Genomic DNA, 10,226 nt, shown 5'->3' with positions numbered 1-10,226 from the left:
CCATCTTTTCTTCAGGCGAATCATCAGCTATTTGATTCCTTAACTCTATAGCAAGGTCCTTGGCTTTAATACGGTGTCGGGTCTTCTTTGATTCTACTTCCACGGCTGGCTCGGGGACGACCTCCTTCTCAATTTTCTAATCATAGAATATAGATAAATCATCCAAAAAAAACATTGAACTACATCATATAATAAATTATTGATATTTAACTCATGAAATAAATAAATACGATGCTCTATCAAAACAGAATAAAAACAAAGAATAATTTCCATGGAACTGACAAACTTTTACAGGACCATTCAAAAAAAGAGAAAGTAATGAAATTTCTTTTTTAATTAGTGGAAGTAGTGAAAGATAGATGCCTTTTTTCGAAGCAGGAATAAAAACTATTTACCTTGTGTTCATTAATCTTGGCAGCATCCCTTTCTTCCTTCCTTTTTCTTGACCTTTCCTTGGCAAATTCTTCCTATAAATAAAGACCATGATTATATTTATTAGTTTGTAAAAACTAATGATTTAAGTAACTTTAATCTATAATACAAAGTAGAACGATGTCTGTCTGTCCGTCTGTCTGTCTGTCCCTTAAGATCTCGGTAACCACTGAACCGATCGGATTCTACTCTTCAGGGTATCTACCTATTGGTCCTGTGGTTTTAAGCTATTTTCTTGGGGGGTGGGACACCCCCAACCTCCCACAAAAACCAAAAAATCCCCCCCATTTTTTTTTTTTTTTTTTTTTTTTTTTTTGAAGGAGATTTCCATGGTCCTTTACGATTTTCGCCATAATTTTTTTTATCACCTCTTGGGGCAAAGCCCCTAGAGGCTAGGGGCGAAGCCGCTAGTTTAGTAAATAGGAATAGGTAAAAAATGTGACGCATAAATAAACATATTCTAATGGATGTATGGATTTTCTTTGAGTGTCTAAAGACGTACATACAAACTCTATATACAGATAAGCTTTTCTTTTATGGCTTCGAATCCGATTGATATCCGCTGGATTAGAACCTGTTCTTAGCCATACTTAAAAATAATGTTTAGCAACGTATTACAGACAATTGTTCCACGAATATTAAAATAAAAAACAAAAATTAATACTAGTTTTGTTAGACTGGTTTTAATCTTATATTTCTTCATTTTAATATCCGTGGAAAGCTGTCTATAAGACGTTGCAATAAATAACTATTCTTTTAAATTGAGAAAACTAACCTGAAGCTGTTGCGGGATAATATTTCCATATTCATCAATGAAATCATCTTCAGCACTCTCATTCTCCTCATCACCCCCCTTGCTATCCTTAATCTCCTTGATCTGTTCAGTGAGTAAGTCTAATCTTGCCTCTATGGCCTTCCTCTTCTTTTTCTTCTTTTCAAGACTTGGCCTAGAATATACGTGGATATTATGACAGGAGTAAAAATGTTGCCAAAATATATTGACATCGTTTATTTATCAGTTCATTCATCCAGTAAGAGGGGAGGAGGTAAAAAAATGTTAAGGATCGTTATTTTAGCCAGCTAAAAGTTTCACATCAGTTTTAGAGTACGTGATAAACTGGTATTAGATGCAAGTAATAATTAAACCCATTACATTAAGGTTCTTTTATAAATACCGCGCCATTAGCGTAAATGATATCATGCCTGCAGCCTTCTTGCTAACAAGGAGGTGTTGAGTTCGAATTCGCGTCATGCTAGAGACGTTAAAAACGGTACCAACAAATGAAATTACCTGGCACGTAACACTAATAGTTCGAGTAAAGGGAGTGTCTTGGCCTGTAAACAGACAGAACGCATTACTATGCACAGTTAGGTCTTCTAGACAAAAGCCGTCCAGTCAAAGGGTTGGTTGTCTGTACAAAAGAACACAATAGCCAGCAATACAAAAACTGAATTACCTCATTTGATTCCCCTCCTCAATTTCGAATGGATTATCGAAGTCAATCTGTTCTGGCTCCATCTTGTACCAGAGGTATTTGTAGGTGAAGCAGGACTCAAAATCATTCTTGCTGATACAGCCACTCCTGTCCGTTGTCGCCTTCTTCCGAGAATCCCAGTCTATGTTCTTGAAAACCTTAAAGAAAATTAGAATCCTGTTTTTTTTTTGGTTGCAAAATATAGTATTTTAAGGCTCTTGAGATTGAAATATTCCCCTTTAATTGGTGAAGCAATTCTATTTCCAACCATTTTCACTGGGCTGCATCGGGCTGCTTAACTATGCGTTACGACGTAAATATGATTTACTCTGATTCTAAATAAGATAGGCTGCAATATATGTTTTGAAGTTGCCCCTGACTAGAAAAAAAAACATTAACAATATATTAAACTTCTAGCGGCTACGTTCCTTGACTCAAGGGCCAGGAAAATAGCTTAAATCAATCTTCTTAATACTGAAATCTGAAACTAGGAAGGCATAAAACCATTGCAGGACCAATGTGAAGCTTCTCTTAAATGGAGAACTGAATAGGTTCAGTGGTTATCAAAATCTTATGCTTCAGACAAAAAAAAATTTACAATAGGTAAATAATAAAAATGAGCATTTAATTTATAACTAACACTAACTCCATCTTATAGAAAAAAAAATAAGGGATTTTAAATATTATACCTGGGAAAGATAATCTTCTCCAGTAGTATCATTCCCTACGTTCCCAGCCATATTTTCAACTTTTAAGTTTACCTTAAAATAAATATATTTTCTTGAAAAGTTAACAAAGGTAGTGGGCAGGGTCCGTGATTTAGCAAATCATTTGAAATTACTGAAAGTTTGGATATTTGTGTAGCATAATGTGGGTAAGAAGGGGGGAAGAATGAATTGGGTTATAGGGAAATTTTTACTTAAAATACATGTCCCTTGTCCTGAGGTGGATTCTTAAAAAAAATTTGCCCCACTAATCGCTTAATGGGGCAAAATTGTTTTCTTGAAAAAACCTCCAAAATCACATAAAAACTCTACAAAAATTAAACAGCATCTTAAGTTCATAACCCTTCTATGATTTTGTTTTTTTTTGTTGTAGATTTTTAATGTGATTTTGGTGGATTTATCACGAAAACAATTTTACCTCACTAAGCGATTAGTGGGGCAAACTTTTTTAAAGAATCCACCTCTGGTAATATACTCAGATATCTGTGTATTACGGTGTAATACAATTAGAAACATCCTTTTGTCACAGGATTGTCTTAATTTTAACGATTAAAACTAATTTGTCCAGCACAAACGAAAAGTTTCTTTGAAAGAGTTGAAGTTATAGATGAATTAATCTTCAGCACTCTTATCCCCCCATTCATTCAGGGAATTGGGATAGACCAAACCTTTCATCATTTCCCGTTTCATAAAGGTCCAGAAAAGTGATAGGGGGAGGGGCTATTATTCGGGTAACGATTGGAAATAAACTGAGAAGCATATTACGTTGTCACTTTTTTTGGGGGGGGGTCATGTTAGGTTAGTTTATTTGGGGCACCCCAGGAATAGGCCTTTCATGGTTAGGCCCCTCTTCCCGGCTTGGATTTAATAAAAGCAAAGCTTTTTTCAAAGATAAGTACTGGGGCATATCTGTGCTCGATAAGCACTTCGAGAGAAAGCGTCGAGAAGTCTTTTCATTTAGAAAATCGGACGGAAATACCATAATTATAGGGAATTATAGAAAGCTTTATTCTGGGACCATTAAAAAATCGCTCAACAATTTAGACAAATCTGAATCCTAAGTTACAAAATGACAGGGCTCACCAGTCACGCATCAACCGCGACTAAGCCTCAAATTTAAACCAGTTTGGATACATTGGAAATTAATTGAAAAGAGGGATTACCATATTTGGGGAAGGAATAACTACTAGGATTTTTAAAATTGTAAAGGGTTAATTTCCCTGAGGCTTAAAGGAGGCTGAAGCGGGGCAAACGAACCTTGCAAAATACAGAAGTTGATCTAACCTTTAAAAAGCCAAGACTACAAAAATTGACAAGCCATCTCTTTTTATCTTATGACGTCATAATATTTGTCCATCGACATCTGAAACCGGAAAACATACAAAGTCGATTAAAAATGAATCAATACGATAAAATCAAAGTTTAATATTCTAAATAAAAGAAGCAAGTATAAGAATGAAACAAAAGACTAAATCCATAACAAAAGATTAATAAACAGGTGTTTATGCGAGTTAATTGTAAGTATTATTGTGAAAAATCCTCTTTTGAATAATGTGGCAAAATCTTAAATACTAGATATACAAAATTTCAGCTTAGAAATACTCTATAATGCAAAAATTTGTTTAAAATCACATTAAACACCTGAATATTAACATATAAAACTAAACATGACTTGTAACACAGGACTTTAAACATAGCATTAAAAGCAAAATGATACAGACTGGTCACCTTTTTAACGTCGCGGTTCAATTTGTATGTTTTGCTTTCATACCTTACTATTTCATTGAAAAATAGGTGTAAAAAGGTTAGTTTAAAAATTCATTCAAGAGGATGCACGGCCAAGAGCAAGAACATTCCAGCAATGGATGTAGAATATACGTGGATATTTTGACAGGGGTAAAATTGATGTCAATTTAGTTTGCTAACATAAGAACTCGTTTATTGGACATTTCGTTCATCCAGGAGGAGGGTAGTGGAGAAGATAGGGAAAAGGAGATGGATGAGGATTATCGTTATTTTAGCCCGCTTTGATTTTCACTTTATTAGAGAACATGAAAATATGGTGTAACGTCCAAGAAATAATAAATCCATTCTTTCAGCAGTGAATAATTCAAATCCTTTCCATTTAGTTAAATCAACAACAAAAAAAATTGCTTTCATTTGTGCATAGTCCCTTAAAGAACAACCTTTTTACATCTATTTTTCAACCTTTATAAAAGTAATTAAAAAAAATGTTCATTTAAATCTTATTTTGTCTCAAAAATTAAGTTTCAATAAAATAGAATAAAATTTTCTATTTGTTACAGGAGCTAAAATTTTTGTTTTTAATTCAAATTAAACAAAGAGGGGAAAATAAAAATGCAATCAAACTTTTGAGACAAAATAATATTGATATCAATATTAAATGTTACATTAATATAACTCCTTTAAATATTTAAAAAATAAAAAGTATATAAATGATTAATCTTGCATTAAATACAATCTTAAAAGATATCAACATGAAATTATATGAAATTGATAAATATTTATTATATCAATAATAATATTAAATACGCTTTTGCAAGGGATTTACTCAGAAACCTATATCTACAATTTAAAAGATTTTAATTAGCTAAGCCTGCAATTGAAAATATAAAAAAATTATTTAAAAAATTCGCCTGATAAGTTTCTTATCTATTTATACATGTCTTCATTGACTGTACTTTATACTTTCAACTTGGTAAATTGATAAGAAAATTGATTACAAAATCTAATTTTGATCGTCTTATCTAAACTTGCAGTCTACAGATTAAAATAAATAGATGGCCATGAATTGAAATAAATTTAAATATTTAAAACATTATGCTTTTAAAGTAAAAATTATTCATAAAGCCTAAACTTAGTGATAAAGTAACAAAACATCTTTTTATTCCTTCTATTCATTAAGTAAGGGGAGTAAAATAAGAAAAACTTGTCTTCAAATTAAAACATTTATAGAAAATTGTAAATGTGTCAATAAATATCCAATAATAAGAATCAAGCAAACTGCATTCAGTTAAAAAAAAATGTTTTCCTATCATACATTAACTTTGAACCATACTGTTTATAAACTCATTTATGATTACCAAACAATATTTTTAAAACTCAATACATATGTGTAAACAAAAATTAAATATATTTTAAGTTAATAACTAAAATTTTAAAGTCAAGCATCAACTTAATTTTTAAAATTCGCTTATTTAAAAGTTTTTTGTTTTTTTATTATGCTGAACTAAAAAGAGAAACACTAGTATCACCCATTTTTATTTAATTTCTGACTTGAGCTGTTGTAAGAACTCGTAGTAGCTGTAGCTGGTCTGACTCCTGTCATCAATGAGCATGCCGATGAACAGATGGCGCTGGTTCCCGTCGTCACGGATCACCTTCACCGGCACCGAGTGAGACTTGCGGTTGTTGAGAAAGTGGATGAAGGTGCGCAGCCGCTCCGAGTCCTCGTTCTCAAGCTCTGGCAGGTCAAGCAGGTTCTCGTCCACCTCCGTCACCTTGCTCACCCCGAATATCTTCTCGCAGAAGAATGAGGAGGTGACCTTGCCAAGATAGAGGTACATGATGTCACCAAGGTCCATCAGGTAGACACCAGACATAGCTATATGCTCAGCTGATAACTGCAGTCGATCTGAAGAAAAAAAAGATAAAAAGTCTCTATAATAAGCGGTAGAATGTATGTCAGTCTTTTTAAAAAGATAATCTTATCTATGCCCTGAGCGGTTTCTCTTAACCATAACAAGGAGTAGCTCAAACTTTCCAAGAAAAAAAAGACCCTAAAACTAGAATTTTTCGAAAATTTTTCTTGCTTTCAATGTGGTGGAGGGAAGTATTTTCTCCCAATTTTCAAAGGGCGCAGCCGATAGTGAAACATAGAAAACTTAAAACTGAATTAACTCGGAAGGTAAAACAAATTAAAGGAGGCTCGAAAAAATAATTTAGGTAGCTATTTTCAGTTCAAATTATATGTAGAAATTTCGCTGCAATTACTTTAAGCTCCTTAAAGACTTTTCAGTCACGCTTTTCGAGATTAATGATTAATTATGTATCATAGGACGAAAACTAAGTATTTTCACAGTAGCTTTTGATAGGTTATTTTGGGTTTAGTAAATGTTAATGATTGCCCTTCAGGGTTAAAGAACCCAGAAGTGGATACAAATAGGAGAAAAGCTACTGTGAAAATACGAAGAAACCCGCTACTTTGGTTTTATTCCATGATCCAAAAGTTTTTTTTACCTGGATTAGGAATAGGAATTCCATCCTCGTCCTCGATAGTCCTCACCATCTCCAGCTGATCAACTCTGTACAAATCTGGATACACTAACTGAATCAAGTTGGTCAGGGGCAGACACTTCATATTGATCATACTGTATGTCCGCTCATCTAAGGGAACCCCAGACCGCTGAGTAAAGGCAAAACATTTCAACATGCCCAGAATATAGAGCGGTACCAGGCTAAGGTTTGGGCTGACCAGCAGAGCACCTGGCTGGTTGGCACACTGTATCATGCGCCATCGTGAAATTATATCAATACAGGCATTGATAAAAGCTTCTTTAGCATCATACACGCTAGCGTTCAAGGATCTATCGACGGCCATTTTTGCCAGCAAGCCGACAATACACTGTTGGTCGGCACCCTGGATAATCTCCTGCAGTGAATTAGATGTTGGGAGGCAGAGTGTGTGCACGCGGATTCTTCTCTCGCCCTTGCTGCTTGTGTACAGCAGCGCTGCCTGGAAACTAACCTCCCGACTGTCCTTCAGGTCTTCGTCGATTGAGACTTGCATGCCAAATCCCGCGTCGGGATTTACATTCGGCAGCGACAATAAATCCGTGGACCTGACAAAGAAGTGTCCGTGGAACGTGTGGAGCGACATGCCGCGTGTACATCTTATTCTCATCACAGACTCGAATCCAATTTTTCTTGTCAAATATCGTCTGAATGCCTTGTCAAATTTTTCCGCGATTGATAAATTCTTGTGGCTATGATAGCCAATGAAAGAAGATACTTGTCCACCAGAAAATTTAGAAATGCCCGACATTGTAGCTAAATCTATATGTTGGTTGGCAAGAACAAACAAGTCTACAGCCACTTGCTGTCCAGAGCACTCCAAAGCTAGTTTCTTGTAAAAATCAGTTGTCGGGCCCAACAGGTTTGAATCAATTTTGTCCTTCTGCTGGCTACCTTCACGGCTTGTTAGAGCGCCTGGTCCAACATTTGGTAAGGAACACTGCAGTACAGTTACCCTACCGCCAGTGGGCGCTATCATTTTGTATGCAGCTTTCAAGGCTGCGCCCATGCAGCTTTCAACCTCTTGTGTTCCATTAAACAGCTCCGGCAGTTCATTCAGCATCTGAACTAGCTGTTCCTTGCAGCTTTGTAGGTTTATTAACAAGTCTGAAGGGGATGGCAAAAATATATCATCAATATCACCGACAATGAGTTGCGAAACCTGAGACGCTCCCTCTGGCATCATGTAGAACTGTAGAGTTCTGTCGTATGTTATAAATCCCAGCTGTGTTCTACCATCGCCTGGGAGCTTGTCAAGCTCATCAAGAAGAATGTCGCACACATTGCGCAAGTAGCCACTTTCTAGCGCTTGTCTCGACACGTCCAAAAGGAAAAGATAGACTGCAGGTTGGGGTGGACGCAGCATGTACTCTGACGGGGCTATAAATTCTATTGTGCTACTCTTGCACTCGGGCCTCCGGGAGGGGTCTCCGTAAGATTTGGAAACAGGATCATAGAGAAATTCTTCAGGCAACTCGTTGACTCGATAGCATAAATTACATCGCCAGCGCCGCTGATCAACAAAATGTACAAATGGGTTGATGTACGTTCTGCAAGACCGACATCTGACTATAGTGCTACACTGGATCACTGGCAAATGGGACAGGTCTTTATATGGATGAATTAAAACACCAAGTGGTAGCCTCGCTTTCTTCAAAAGTGCATCAGTTTCGGGTATCCTATTAAGAGTACATCGGAATATATCTTTGTCACAATTTATACTGTTCCACTGTTCGGTTTGTAGTCTCACTTCAGGGGGTGATACTTTGTCAGGTGGCAAAATATGGCGATTCTGTAGTAGGTCTATTGTATCCTGGCCCCACAGTTTCCGGAACCCTTGCTGTGTTACAGATAGATTGCCTAGTTTGTTGTTAATATGATTCATGTCTCCGTATTTGCTAGGGTATTGCTGACCGTTCATATTTGGTGGCATGTTGTTTGCCGGCGGCCCACCAGTTACAGGAGGCTGGTAAGCTCCAGAATTAGAATTTGGTAAGGGAGGCATTCCAACACCGGCAGATGGTGGCATTGGGGGCATTCCAACACCAGAGGATGGTGGCATTGGAGGCATTCCAATACCAGATGATGGTGGCATTGGAGGCATACCAGTTGCAGACACAGGAGGCATTCCGTTACTTACAGGATTATTTGAGGGTGGTGGCGGATATGAGGGATATCTAGGTCGTGACGGCTGGCTTGCAGGATACTGAACAGATGATGCCCCATTTGGATACTGCGGCATTTGTGGTGGTCCTAACGAGGGGGGCCCAAGCATAGGATTAGTCAATGGGGCTTGATTTGTAGCTGTTGATATTGGGGTAAAAGCAGAATTTGTGGGTGGTTGATTTAAAGGCTGACCCTGTGTCGATGGGGGCCGGCTTCCAGCGATGGAATTAGGATTTGACGTTCCCTGCATTGAATTAGAAGCTGTACTACTTGCGATTGAATTATTAAACATAGGATTTTGTGGTTGCCCATAGGAGGGTGTTGGTGGAGGTAATGCCTGACCAGGCAAAGGAGGCCCTAAAGAAGCGGGTGGTCCCATGGGACGTGGTGTTGGGGGTCCCTGATAAATCGACGTAGAAGGATATGATGAGGGTTGAGACATTGGGTTTGAGGCAGGAACAGGAGGCCCCAAATGTTTTGGTGGACCTGCCAGGCTTGGCAGTGTTGAGGGAAACCTTGGTTGACTAGGCATATTGTTGCTAACACTAGGGGGCATAAATTGATTAACTGGTGGCCGGATAGGGCCCGTCGGTAGTTGACTGCGGGGATTGGTGGTTGGTGCCGCCGTGGGACCGCTGAAGGACTGAGGTGGGACGGGAGAAGAATTAACTGGGGAAACTACAGATGTCGGAGGCCGGTAGCCTTGTATTGGCGATATACCTGGTGGCCCAACAGCGCCTGGAGACAGTGGGTTGCCCGGTCGAAGCGGTGGTCCAAGGGGTAAGGAACCAGGTAGGGAAGGAGGCCCTAGTGGACGATGACCGTTCGTTAGGAGAGCTTTGCTGGGCATAGAAGGTGGGCCGAAAGTTTGTGGGGGTCCAAGAGACTGAGGGGGGCCCTTGGGCGCACCATAGTTCCCATTCAATCCATTCGTATTTGGTTGATCCATCCTAAGGAAAAAAATATCTTGTTATATAAATTATTACCTATCATTTAATACACTTAAAAACATCATAAAAGCTAAAATTAACAACAAAAAACTACTAGGTAAATTTCAATTTTAAAGAAAGGAAGTCAGATATCTTGTTAAATAATAATGGTAAAAATGAGATTT

The 10,226-nt window shown here is 37.6% G+C and overlaps 1 protein-coding gene across 12 annotated transcripts in view; it reads right to left on the bottom strand.

The window, feature by feature from the left end:
* Positions 1-3,994: 3,994 nt before the first annotated feature.
* Positions 3,995-10,226, bottom strand: part of LOC145316415 (cyclin-dependent kinase 11B-like) — a 41,684-nt gene continuing 35,452 nt past the window's right edge. Inside the window, exons 3-8 of one of the 12 annotated variants that reach the window (XR_013878481.1) lie at positions 6,893-10,062; positions 5,737-6,287; positions 5,003-5,056; positions 4,819-4,887; positions 4,274-4,407; positions 3,995-4,100 (exon numbers count right to left, since the gene is read on the bottom strand). The gene's annotated coding sequence lies outside the window, so the exon portion shown is untranslated. Of the gene's footprint in view, positions 4,101-4,273; positions 4,408-4,818; positions 6,288-6,892; positions 10,063-10,226 lie in introns of all 12 variants that reach the window. The other 11 variants (XR_013878487.1, XR_013878486.1, XR_013878488.1 and 8 more) reach the window with 11 other exon arrangements.

Source organism: Acartia tonsa, chromosome 4 (assembly GCF_053477335.1).
Source record: "Acartia tonsa isolate MP-2025a chromosome 4, ASM5347733v1, whole genome shotgun sequence".
Lineage (NCBI taxonomy): Eukaryota > Metazoa > Arthropoda > Copepoda > Calanoida > Acartiidae > Acartia > Acartia tonsa.
Note: the sequence above shows the minus strand (reverse complement) of the source record. Positions and strands in the feature narration are given on the sequence as shown.